The sequence below is a fragment of the Bubalus kerabau genome, chromosome 12 (assembly GCF_029407905.1).
Source record: "Bubalus kerabau isolate K-KA32 ecotype Philippines breed swamp buffalo chromosome 12, PCC_UOA_SB_1v2, whole genome shotgun sequence".
Classification (NCBI taxonomy): Eukaryota; Metazoa; Chordata; class Mammalia; order Artiodactyla; family Bovidae; genus Bubalus; species Bubalus kerabau.
Window position 1 is genome coordinate 29,722,543 of NC_073635.1, and position 12,346 is coordinate 29,734,888.

Consider the following 12,346-nt stretch of genomic DNA (forward strand, 5'->3'; position numbering starts at 1 on the left):
AGCTCCAATACTTTGGCCACCTGATGCAAAGAACTGACTCATTTGAAAAGACCCTGATGCTGGGAAAGATTGAAGGCAGGAGGAGAAGGGGATGACAGAGGATGAGATGATTGGATGGCATTACCGACTCAATGGGCATGAGTTTAAGCAAGCTCTGGGAGTTGGTGATGGACAGGGAAGCCTGGCATGCTGCAGTCCATGGGGCTGCAAAGAGTTGGAGACAACTGAGTGGCTGAACTGAACAGATAACTTCCTATACATTAACAGGACTTGGGACCATATATGTCCTTTATATCTGTTCCTGTCTACTGCGAGCTCTCTTACGTCTCATGTAGTTCATTTATATCCAAGACTACAGGTATTTGTGTAGCCTAGGATCTGAGTGTGTAGTCACAAAATATATTGTGTAGAAAAAATTTCTTGGCTGCATCATGCAGGATCTTAGTTCCCTGACTAGAGATTGAACCCAGGCCCAGAGCAATGAAAGTGCTGAGTCTTAATCACTGGATGGCCAGGGAATTCCCTTATATAGAAATGTTTGTGTGAAATTTGCAGAGTCCTTTGACAGTCACTCAGAGTTCTTGATTTTTTACATCTCATTATGAGCCTTAAAGGGGCTTCCCACTTGGCACAGTGGTAAAGAATCCACATGCCAATGCAGAAAATACAGGAGATGCAGATTCAATTCTTGGGTCAGGGAGATCCCCTGGAGAAGGAAATGGCAACCCACTCCAGTATTCTTGCCTGGAGAATCCCATGGGCAGAGGAGCCTGGCAGGCTACAGTCCTTGGGCTCAGAAAGAGTTGGACACAACTGAGCAACTGCGCATTCACATGCACATGAGCCTTGAAGAGTTAGTTATAACCACCTATGAGAATAGTCCAGGGGAATATTTTTCTAGAGCAGTCTGAAAGGTTTAATGCTGAGAAGGATGAACTTAAATAATAAGCAAAGAAAAAAACAACTCCAGAATCTATTGAATAACAAATTATTGAACCTCTTACATTCTGTAGAGTGTTTTCCCAGGACACATCTTATCTTACTGTTAAGTCCTCAGGACCATAACTGTGTAAGATAGATGGGGAGGAATTACTCTTGTCTTAACCAACACTTGAGGTTCAAGAGAGTAAGAGGCTTGTTCAAGATCCCACTGCCTTAATTTGTCTTTCTGTTTTCTCATTGTTAGTGTATAGGAATGCAAGGGATTTCTGTGTGTTAATTTTATATCCTGCACTTATATCTAGTCACTGAGAAAACAGAAAGAGAAATTAAGGAAACAATTCCATTCACCATTGCAACAAAAAGAATAAAATGCTTCAGAATAAATCTACTAAAGAAACAAAAGACCTATATATAGAAAACTATAAAACACTGATGAAAGAAATCAAACATAACACAAATAGATGGAGAAATATACTATGTTCATGGATTGGAAGAATCAATATAGTGAAAATGAGTGTATTACCCAAAGCAATCTATAGATTCAATGCAAACCCTATCAAGCTACCAATGGTATTTTTCAGAGAACTAGAATGAATAATTTCACAATTTGCATGGAAATACAAAAAAAAAAAAAAAAAAAAAAAAAACAACCTTGAATAGCCAAAGCATCTTGAGAAAGAAGAATGGAACTGGAGGAATCAACCTGCCTGACTTCAGGCTACACTACAAAGCCACAGTCATCAAAACAATATGGTACTGGTACAAAGACAGAAATAAGATCAATGGAACAAAATAGAAAGCCCAGAGATAAATCCACGCACCTATGGACACCTTATTTTTGACAAAGGAGGCAAGAATATACAGTGGAGAAAAGACAATCTCTTTAACAAGTGGTGCTGGGATAACTGGTCAACCACTTGTAAAAGAATGAAACTAGAACATTTTCTAACACCATACACAAAAATAAACTCAAAATGGATTAAAGATCTAAATGTAAGACCAGAAACTATAAAACTCCTAGAGGAAAACATAGGCAAAACACTCTCTGACATAAATCACAGCAGGATCCTCTACGACCCACCTCCCAGAGTAATGAAAATAAAAGCAAAAATAAACAAATGGGACCTAATTAAACTTAAAAGCTTCTGCACAGCAAAGGAAACTATAAGCAAGATGAAAAGACAGCCTTCAGAATGGGAGAAAATAGTAGCAAATGAAGCAACTGACAAAGAATTAATCTCAACAATATACAAGCAGCTCATGCAGCTCAATTCCAGAAAAATCAGATCAGTCGCTCAGTCATGTCCAACTCTTTGCAACCCCATGAATCGCAGCACAGCAGGCCTCCCTGTCCATCACCAACTCCTGGAGTTCACTGAGACTCACGTCCATCAAGTCAGTGATGCCATCCAGCCATCTCATCCTCTGTTGTCCCCTTCTCCTCTTGCCCCCAATCCCTCCCAGCATCAGAGTCTTTTCCAATGAGTTAACTCTTCGCATGAGGTGGCCAAAGTACTGGAGTTTCAGCTTTAGCATCATTCCTTCCAAAGAAATCCCAGGGTTCATCTCCTTCAGGATGGACTGGTTGGATCTCCTTGCAGTCCAAGGGACTCTCAAGAGTCTTCTCCAACACCACAGTTCAAAAGCATCAATTCTTCAGTGCTCAGCCTTCTTCACAGTCCAACTCTCACATCCATACATGACCACAGGAAAAACCATAGCCTTGACTAGAAAAATAAACAACACAATTAAAAAATGGACCAAAGAACTAAACAGACATTTCTCCAAAGAAGACATACAGATGGCTAACAAACACATAAAAAGATGCTCAACGTCACTCATTAACAGAGAAATGCAAATCAAAACCACAATGAGGTACCATCTCATGCCAGTCAGAACTGTTGCTATCAAAAAGTCCACAAACATAAACGCTAGAGAAGGTGTGGAGAAAAGGGAACCCTCTTACACTGTTGGTAGGAATGCAAACTAGTACAGCCACTGTGGAGAACAGTGTGGAGATTCCTTAAAAAACTGGAAATAGAACTGCCATACGACCCAGCAATCCCACTGCTGGGCATACACACCGAGGAAACCAGAATTGAAAGAGACACATGTACCCCAGTGCTCATCGCATCACTGTTTACAATAGCTAGGACATGGAAGCAACCTAGATGTCCATCAGCAGATGAAAGGATAAGAAAGTTGAGGTACATATACACAATGGAATATTACTCAGCTATTAAAAAGAATGCATTTGAATCAGTTCTAATGAGGTGGATGAAACTGGAACCTATTATACAGAGTGAAGTAATTCAGAAAGAAAAACACCAATACAGTATATTAACACATATATATGGAATTTAGGAAGATGGTAATGATGACCCTATATGCGAGGCAGCAAAAGAGACACAGATATAAAGGACAGACGTTTGGACTCTGTGGGAGAAGGCAAGGGTGGGATGATTTGAGAGAATAGCATTGAAACATGTATATTACCATATGTGAAATAGATCGCCAGTCCAGGTTTAATGCATGAGACAGAGTGCTCAGGGCTGGTGCGCTAGTACGACCCAGTGGGATGGGATGGGCAGGGAGGTGGGAAGGGGGTTCAGGATGGAGAACACGTGTACACCTATGGCTGATTCATGTCAATTTATGGCAAATACCACTACAATATTTTAAAGTAATTAGCCTCCAATTAAACTAAATAATTAAAAACAAACAAACAAAATGATCACACTGCCTCTCCGTGGCTGATCTGGGACTTGAACCAGGTCTTTTGATGCCTGATGTGAGATTCATGTTCCATTTCTACCCAAGGGTCTGGCAACCTCATCTTTCTCTTATGGTGTTTTACCAGTTGGTGTATTCAGAAAGCAGACTCTGAGACAGAGTTTAGTGTTGAAGGGATTCGTCAGGGTGTACTTGGGGTTGACACCTGTGGAAGGGAGTTGGAGGAGGCAGATTAGGTAGAAGGAGAGGTGAGCTGGGGTGCAGGACCAATGCCACGGGAGCTCTGGATCCAGGCAGTGTGGTCCCAGGTCTCCCCTTCAGTGACTGTATTTCTTTCTTCCTGAATTTGTCAAGAGCAAGGACTATTTATGTCTCTAATGTTTACTGCCATGTTTACCACATAAAAGGCACTTCATGCTTTCCAAATGAATAAGCACAGTTGGAAAGAACCAAAATGTTTCACAGTAGGGAAGTGGTTAAATCAATTAGGATTAATACTTCAGTGGAAAATCATGCATCTCAATATAGAAAAAACAGCAATTATGAAAACTAGGGAACATGAAAAAAAATTTACACTCTTGGAAAACAGCACAATATAATCATACATACATATGCTAGATTTGAAATGATGGAAATGTATATATTAACATAATAAAGGCCAGAACATAAATAAATGAAAGTCATATTATATTAAAGTTGTGGGATTGTGGGTGGTTTGAATTTTTTTGTTTGTTCTTTCAATGTTGCATAATTTAGTTAGTGCGATATTACTTACATTGTTGAGAAGACGAACCACCAGTTGTGGCTTTGCCAGCATCACTGTCAACCTGGGAGTGAGCCTGTTGGGGCTCAGCAGTGAGATGGGGTTTAGTGAGATGGGGTTTAGAGAGATGGGGAATAGACCTGGCAGAGGAAGCTATTCAGCAGCTGTGGATATCGGGGAAGGCTGAATCCAGCCCCAGGAAAGCCCTTATCTTCTTGCTAGAGGCTATTACAAAATCTTTAATTCTTAAATTGAATCTTTATATCTGCTGATTCAAAATTGCATTGAGTTAATGGAATTTTGTTTCTTTGGATTCGTGTTCACTTGTCATAAGATGTTTGAATCATTTAACAAGTTTTTAATTCAACACAATCATGCAAGTTCAATATTTGGTGTATTTTCTAAGCTTCACATGGTCATAGACCAGGAACCCATTCAGGGATTGCTGTCTTTTCTTGCAAAGACCTCTCTCCTCTCTTGAATGTGCTTTGCAGATGACTTAAGAACATTCTGGCATTTTTGTTAGATAGACATTGCTTCTATTTTGGTTTAGTTTTCTAAACTCTCCACTGTGCTTCAAGCCTGACACAGTATTTGTATAAAAGTTTAAAACCTGATTTCACTCTTTCTCTTTGAATCCCTTCTCTCTTCTCTTACTCTGTGAAGCAAATTCTGCCGAATAAAACTCTGCTGTTTGCTCAACCACTGGGCAGTCTCTTCCGAGCTGGGACTCCGAGGTCTGTTTTCTGATGTGTTCCATTCTCTGAGCAAATTTTCCCATCTCGTGAATCAAAGTCAAGGGCTTTACTCACCTTCTATCATTTCTGTGTTCTGCACAGCCACATTCATCTTCAGTGCCAGGAAGAAGGTTGTCACATAAGCTCGCTCCTTTAAGAAAGTCTGATGTCACTGAAAATTACACAAAAGGTACTCTATTCAGTAGGTAACAAAGTTGTGAAAAACTCTTACCGGAATCTCAGTGCCTTCCTCTAGGTAGACATACCCCTGTGTATGTTTTCTTGTACACTGACAATCTTTACCTCCTAATGTAGCTTTGAAGACCAAAGATGTAGGCAAGGAAGAGAGTAATAGAGATAGAAATGTATATTTTATATATATATATATTAGAAAGTTAGAAATATATATATATTTAGAAATTATATATAAATTTAGAAATTTATTATAAATTTATATAAATATATATATTTAGAAATATATATATATATATATATATATATATATATATGTATAGGGCCTCCTTGGTGGCTCAGCTGGTGTATGTGTGTGTATGTGTGTGTATATATATATACACACACATATATAAATAAAATAAGGGCCAGAAAGTTTCATTTATCCAGGATGCTGGGAGATGTGTTCATACATCCCAGCATCCTGGATAACACTGTTGTAGCTATCTAAAACCCTTGAGTCATTCTGGATAACTAAATAGTGATTTCAGGCAGCCAAGGATATACACATTTCATTCATTCATTCAACAAATTCTTGAGCACCTACTATGCATTAGGCACTATTCTAGGTAACCATTTATCCATCAAAGCTTAAGTTTGGAATAAATTCTGTCTGAAATCATTTATATTTCTTTTCACTTGATCCTTTCTATAGTCAGTTCAGTTCAGTTCAGTTCAGTCACTCAGTCATTTCTGACTCTGTGACCCCAGGGACCACAGCACATCAGGGTTGCCTGTCCGTCACCAGCTCCCAGAGCTTGCTCAAACTCATGTCCATTGAGTCGATGATGCCATCTGACCATCTCATCCTCTCTTGTCCTCTTCTTCCCCTGCCTTCGGTCTTGCTCAGCAACAGGGTCTTTTCCAATGAGTCAATTTTTCGCATCAGGTGGCCAAATGGAGCTTCAGCTTAAGCATCAGTCCTTCCATTGAATATTCAGGACTGATTTCCTTTAGATTGACTGGTTTCATCTCCTTGCAGCCCAAGGAACTCTCAAGAGTCTTCTCCAACACCACCGTTCAAAAGCATCATTTCTATAGAACTCTTATACTAATCTAATCTTTTCTTGGTGACAGAAGATTAGATACAGTTTGGTAGGGTATAATATTGAGTGTTGAGAGAACTGAACTTTAGTGGGTTTCCATTTCCTTCTCCAGGGGATCTTCCTGACCCAGGGAACAAACCCAGGTCTCCTGCATTGCAGGAAGATGCTTTACCATCTGAGCTACTAGGGAAGCCCAGAGAAATATATAAGGGATCACAAATAATTTTTAGTAGAACTGAAATCCCATGGACTGTAGCCTGCCAGGCTCCTCTGTCCATGAAATTCTACAAGCAAGAATACTGGAGTGGGTTATCATCCCCTTCTCCGGGGGATTTTCCCAACCCAGGCATTGAATCTGGGTCTCTTGCATTGCAGGCAGATTTTTTACCATCTGAGCCATGAGGTTGCAAAGAGTCAAACACAACACACACATATATTTCTCTACAGATTGTTTTCTATATAAAAGTTCTTCATAAACTATGGAAGGCTATTCACATCTAAGGCATTATCTTTATGGACAGACATTCTAACACTGGGCCATAATACAGACATTTCTTTGGTGTCAACTAAGGTGGATGAAGCATTTGCCCCTATACTAAATGGATCTAGATTTCAGGGCTTCTAGTGTTTGTATATATGGGTAGGGGGGATAAGTTGGGTATGGGGGCGTTTCACCAAGCTTGCAAACTTATTTTGAACAGATATGAAGTGAATTTTCATACTGTTTTCCTTTTGTTTTCAGAAAGACTTGTAGGGGGAAGCTATTTTTCATAAAATTTGTTCATGCTAAAGGAAACCCGAAAATTTCAAAGCTTTTCCTTCTGTTTTGTGCAGCCAAAGGGTGGAGACCTTAAATAGAAGGCCCTTTGTTTAGCAATGTACATTCATATTTTGGATAAGCAAGGGTAGGCTTGAAACTCAGTTTGGGGCAGAGCTTAAAAAACAAAACTCCTCTGAAGGAGGGATTAACAGAATTTATGGGATGGAAGGCTGGCAGTCAGGGTAAGGAGAAGGTATATGTGCATGCATGTGTATGTGTATAACAGAAAAGCCCCCAAAGATGGAGACAATGTGGACCTAAATGTAGGGATAGAAATGGCTGAATGAAGTTTTAGAACACATTTTATTCAAGTTCTTTTTTTGACTGAACTGCAATCTGTCTTCATTATCCTCAGCTCTAAGTCTGCAAACAAGTAGCTCTGTGTTAGCGATGATGCCCAGAGTTGAGGGGTAACCCAGTCCTGCCTATAACATCCCTCTGCTCTGCACCTGTGTTGTTGGGAGGACCAAGGCCTGTGGCCCAGACAGACGAGGCTAGAGGAAGCCCAGAGCAAGAGGTCAGGGGGAAGGAAAGGGCTCACAGAAGACGAACTGACTTCGCCAATTATAAATCCCCTGAGAATTTAAAGAAACCTTGATTGATGACACCTCAGGACATGCTAATGCCATGATATGCAGGATCAGGGCTTGAGACATTTACATTTTAATTCTAAATGATGGTGGGGACTTCCCTGGTGGTACAGTGGATAAGAATCTGCCTGCCAATGCAGGGGACACAGGTTTGATCCCCGGTGCAGGAAGATTTCACCTGCTGCAGAGCAACTGAAGCCTGTGTGCCCCAGCTACTGAGCCCAGGTGCTGCAAACTACTGAAGCCCAAGCACCTAGAGCACAGGCTCCCCAACAAGAGAAGCCACTGACTACAATGAGAAGCCTCTGCACTGAAATGAAGAGTAGACCCAACTCACCGCAACTAGAGAAAGCCCGCTGCTGCTGCTGCTGCTAAGTTGCTTCAGTCGTGTCCGACTCTGTGTGACCCCATAGACGGAAGCCCACCAGGCTCCGCCATCCCTGGGATTCTCCAGGCAAGAACACTGGAGTGGGTTGCCATTTCCTTCTCCAATGCATGAAAGTGAAAAGTGAAAGTGAAGTCGCTCAGTCATATCCTACCAGGCTCCTCCATCCATGGGAGTTTCCAGGCAAGAGTACTGGAGTGGGGTGCCATTGCCTTCTCGGGAGAAAGCCCGCAAGCACCAACAAAGACCCAGAGCAACCATAAGTAAATAAATAAAATTGTTTAAAAGATGGTGGAACCACAGAAAGGTTTATGAACTAATATAACTGATAACAATGTATACACTGGCAAAGTTAAACAGATAATCACATTAGTGATACTTGCTTTAGGTCTTTTTTAAGAACAACTGTTTAAGACAGATTAATTTTTTTCTCTCATTCCCAGAGATAAATCCTTTCTTAAAATTGCAGAATATCATTCCCATGGCTTAAATATGTAAGGGGACACACTGTTTTGTGTTTTAAAATTTTGGGTAAATGTTACACTGTTCATCTTTTATAATTTTGCTTTTAATCAGTATTACGCTCTTGACATTTCTCTATTTGATACATGAGATCACTTTAACTGCTGTATAAGAATTGTTTTAATTACCATTATTTATGCATTCTTCTACTGCAGGACAGTTAGATTGCCTCTGCTTTCACGCAAATACAAATACTGAACACACATGGTAAGATTGAGCATCTTTGTATTCATCTGTCTGTGCCCATGTGCTGCAGTTTCTCCAGGGTGAACACCTGCAAGTTGAATTGCTGGTTTGTGGGATGTCTTAGCCTGGATCCCCTCAAAAAGCCAGAGCCTGAATCAAGGCTTAAGAGCTGATGCTTTGCTAGGAAGCCAGCCCTAGAGCAGTGGGGATGAGGGAAGCGGGATGGAAGGCAGAGAAAGATGAGGACAAGTGCAAGGTTTGTGCAAATGCCATGGCTTCAGAGCAAGCCAAGAAGAGTGGCTGGGCAGGTGGACCCGCTTGGCCAAATGGGGTGTCTCTAGACGTAGGCCATAGAGGGACATATTCCTAGGAGCAGTGAACTGGAGGAGGACAAGTGGCAACTGATCTGCTGGCCCGCCTTTCTCTTCTCTCTCCTGTGGACAAAGTCCATTCGGGGAGAAGTCAGTCACCCTGCAGTTTTAGACATCGTCACCCGGAGCTGCTGCAGAAACCCTCCTCCACTCTCACCCTCCTGTGGCCCGCACAGGAGGTGGTGGAAGAGCCAGAGACCCTTGGACACCTGAAATGTTGGAAATCAAATACACTTCAATGAAAACAAAGTAACTTACTGACATTTTCATTGACACACAATTGAAAAGGAAAAAGGAAAGTGAAGTCGCTCAGTCATGTCCAACTCTTTGCAACCCCACAGACTGTAGCCCGCCAGGCTCCTCCATCCATGGAATTCTCCAGGCTAGAATATTGGAGTGGGGTTGCCATTTCCTTCTCCCAGGGGATCTTCCTGACCCAGGGATCAAACCTAGGTCTCCCCCATTGCAGGAAGACTCTACTGTCTGGCCACCAGGGAAGCCCCGAAGCATAACTGACATAACCTCATATTGGTTTCATGTGACAACATGGTGATTCGATCTTCAGGAGGGCAGCTCAGTGGAGTGGTGAACGTGGAGGTCAGTTGTTGAGAAGTCATAGGAGGTGAGATGCTGATGACCAAGAATGCACCATTCTTTCAAAACGTTTAGCCATAAAGAGAAGACAAATTCTAAAGAAAGGTACAGGATGGGAGGACTGTTTTCTTATTGCTGAGAATTATGAGCATTACCAGCTGAGGAGGAAGAGCCAGCAGAAGGAGGGAGAGATTGTTGACCAGCCAGGAGTCAGTTTATGGCTGATGGTGCAAAGTTGGAGGTAGAGATCAATCCTGGGTCAAGAACCACATGTTCTAAGCTGGTTCCATGGGGGAATTAGATAAGTCATAATCTCTTTATCCTAACAATGCTTTCCCCAGGAGTACGCCGAGTCCTAAGGGCTGGACATCCCAGTGCATCTATATCTGTTTTAGAGGATAATACAGGTGACAGTAGACCCACTTTTACACTTATGTGAAGAGACCAGTCTGTGATTTGTAGTTAGGTTTGCTTGTTAATTACCCTGATCTCTGCATTCATGGACACTGAAAGATGAACTCCCCAGGTCAGTAGGTGGCCAATATGCTACTGGAGATCAGTGGAGAAATAATTCCAGAAAAGACTGAAGAGACGGAGCCAAAGCAAAAACAACACCCAGTTGTGGATGTGACTGGTAATAGAAGTGAAGTCCAATGCTGTAAAGAGCAATATTGCATAGGAACCTGGAATGTTAGGTCCATAAGTCAAGACAAATTGGAAGTGGTCAAACAGGAGATGGCAAGAGTGAACATTGACATTTTAGGAATCAGTAAACTAAAATGGACTGGAATGGGTGAATTTAACTCAGATGACCATTATATCTACTATTGTGGACAAGAATCCCTTAGAAGAAATGGAATAGCCATCATAGTCAACAAAAGAGTCCAAAATGAAATACTTGGATGCAATCTCATAAATGACAGAATGATCTCTGTTTATTTCCGAGGCAAATCATTCAATATCACAGTAATCCAAGCCTATGCCCTGACCAGTAATGCTGAAGAAGCTGAAGTTGAACGGTTCTATGAAGACCTACAAGACCTTCTAGAACTAACACCCAAAAAAGATGTCCTTTTCATTATAGGGGACTGGAATGCAAAAGTAGGAAGTTAAGAAATACTTGGAGTAACAGGCAAATTTGGCCCGAGATAATGGAATGAAGCAGGGCAAAGGCTAACAGAGTTTTGCCAAGAGAACACACTGGTCATAGCAAATACCCTCTTCTAACAACACAAGAGAAGACCCTACACATGGACATCACCAGATGGTCAATACCAAAATCAGATTGATTATATTCTTTGCAGCCAAAGATGGAGCCAAAGATACAATCAGCAAAAAAACAAAACAAAAACAAACAAACAAAAAAAACAAAACCAGGAGCAGACTGTGGCTCAGATCATTAACTTCTTATTGCCAAATTCAGACTTAAATTGAAGAAAGTAGGGAAAAGCACTAGAACATTCAGGTAAGACCTAAATCCCTTATGATTATACAGTGAAAGTGACAAATAGATTCAAGGGATTAGATCTGATAGACAGAATGCCTGGAAGAAATACGGACGGAGGTTCGTGACACTGTACAGGAGGCAGTGGTCAAGATCATTCTCAAGAAAAAGAAATGCAAAAAGACAAAATGGTTGTCTGACAAGGCCTTACAAATAGCTGTGAAAAGAAGAGAAGCAAAAGGCAAAGGAGAAAAGGAAAGATATACCCATTTGAATGCAGAGTTCCAAAGAATAGAAAAGATAGATAAGAAACCCTTCCTCAGTGATCAATGCAAAGAAATAGAGGAAAATAATAGAATGGGAAAGACTAGAGATCTCTTCAAGAAAATCAAAGATACCAAGGGAACATTTCATGCCAAGATGGGCACAATAAAGAATAGAAATGGTATGGACCTAACAGAAGCAGAAGATATTAAGAAGAGGTGGCAAGAACACACAGAAGAACTGTACGAAAAAGATTGTCACGACCCAGATAATCACAATGCTGTGATCACTCACCTAGAGTGAGACATCCTGGAATGCGAAGTCAAGTGGGCCTTAGGATGCATCAGTATGAACAAAGCTAGTGGAGGTGATGGAATTCCAGTTGAGCTATTTCAAATCCTGGAAGATGATGCTGTGAAAGTGCTGCACTCAATATGCCAGCACATTTGGAAAACTCAGCAGTGGCCACAGGACTGGAAAAGGTCAGTTTTCATTCCAATCCCAAAGAAAGGCAATGCCAAAGAATGCTCAAACTACCACACAATTGCACTCATCTCACACACTAGCAAAGTAATGCTCAAAATTCTCCAAGCCAGGCTTCAACAGTACGTGAATTGTGAATTTCCAGATGTTCAATCTGGCTTTAGAAAAGGCAGAGGAACCAGAGATCAAATTGTCAATATCCGTTGTATCATTAAAAAGCAAACAAGTTCCAGAA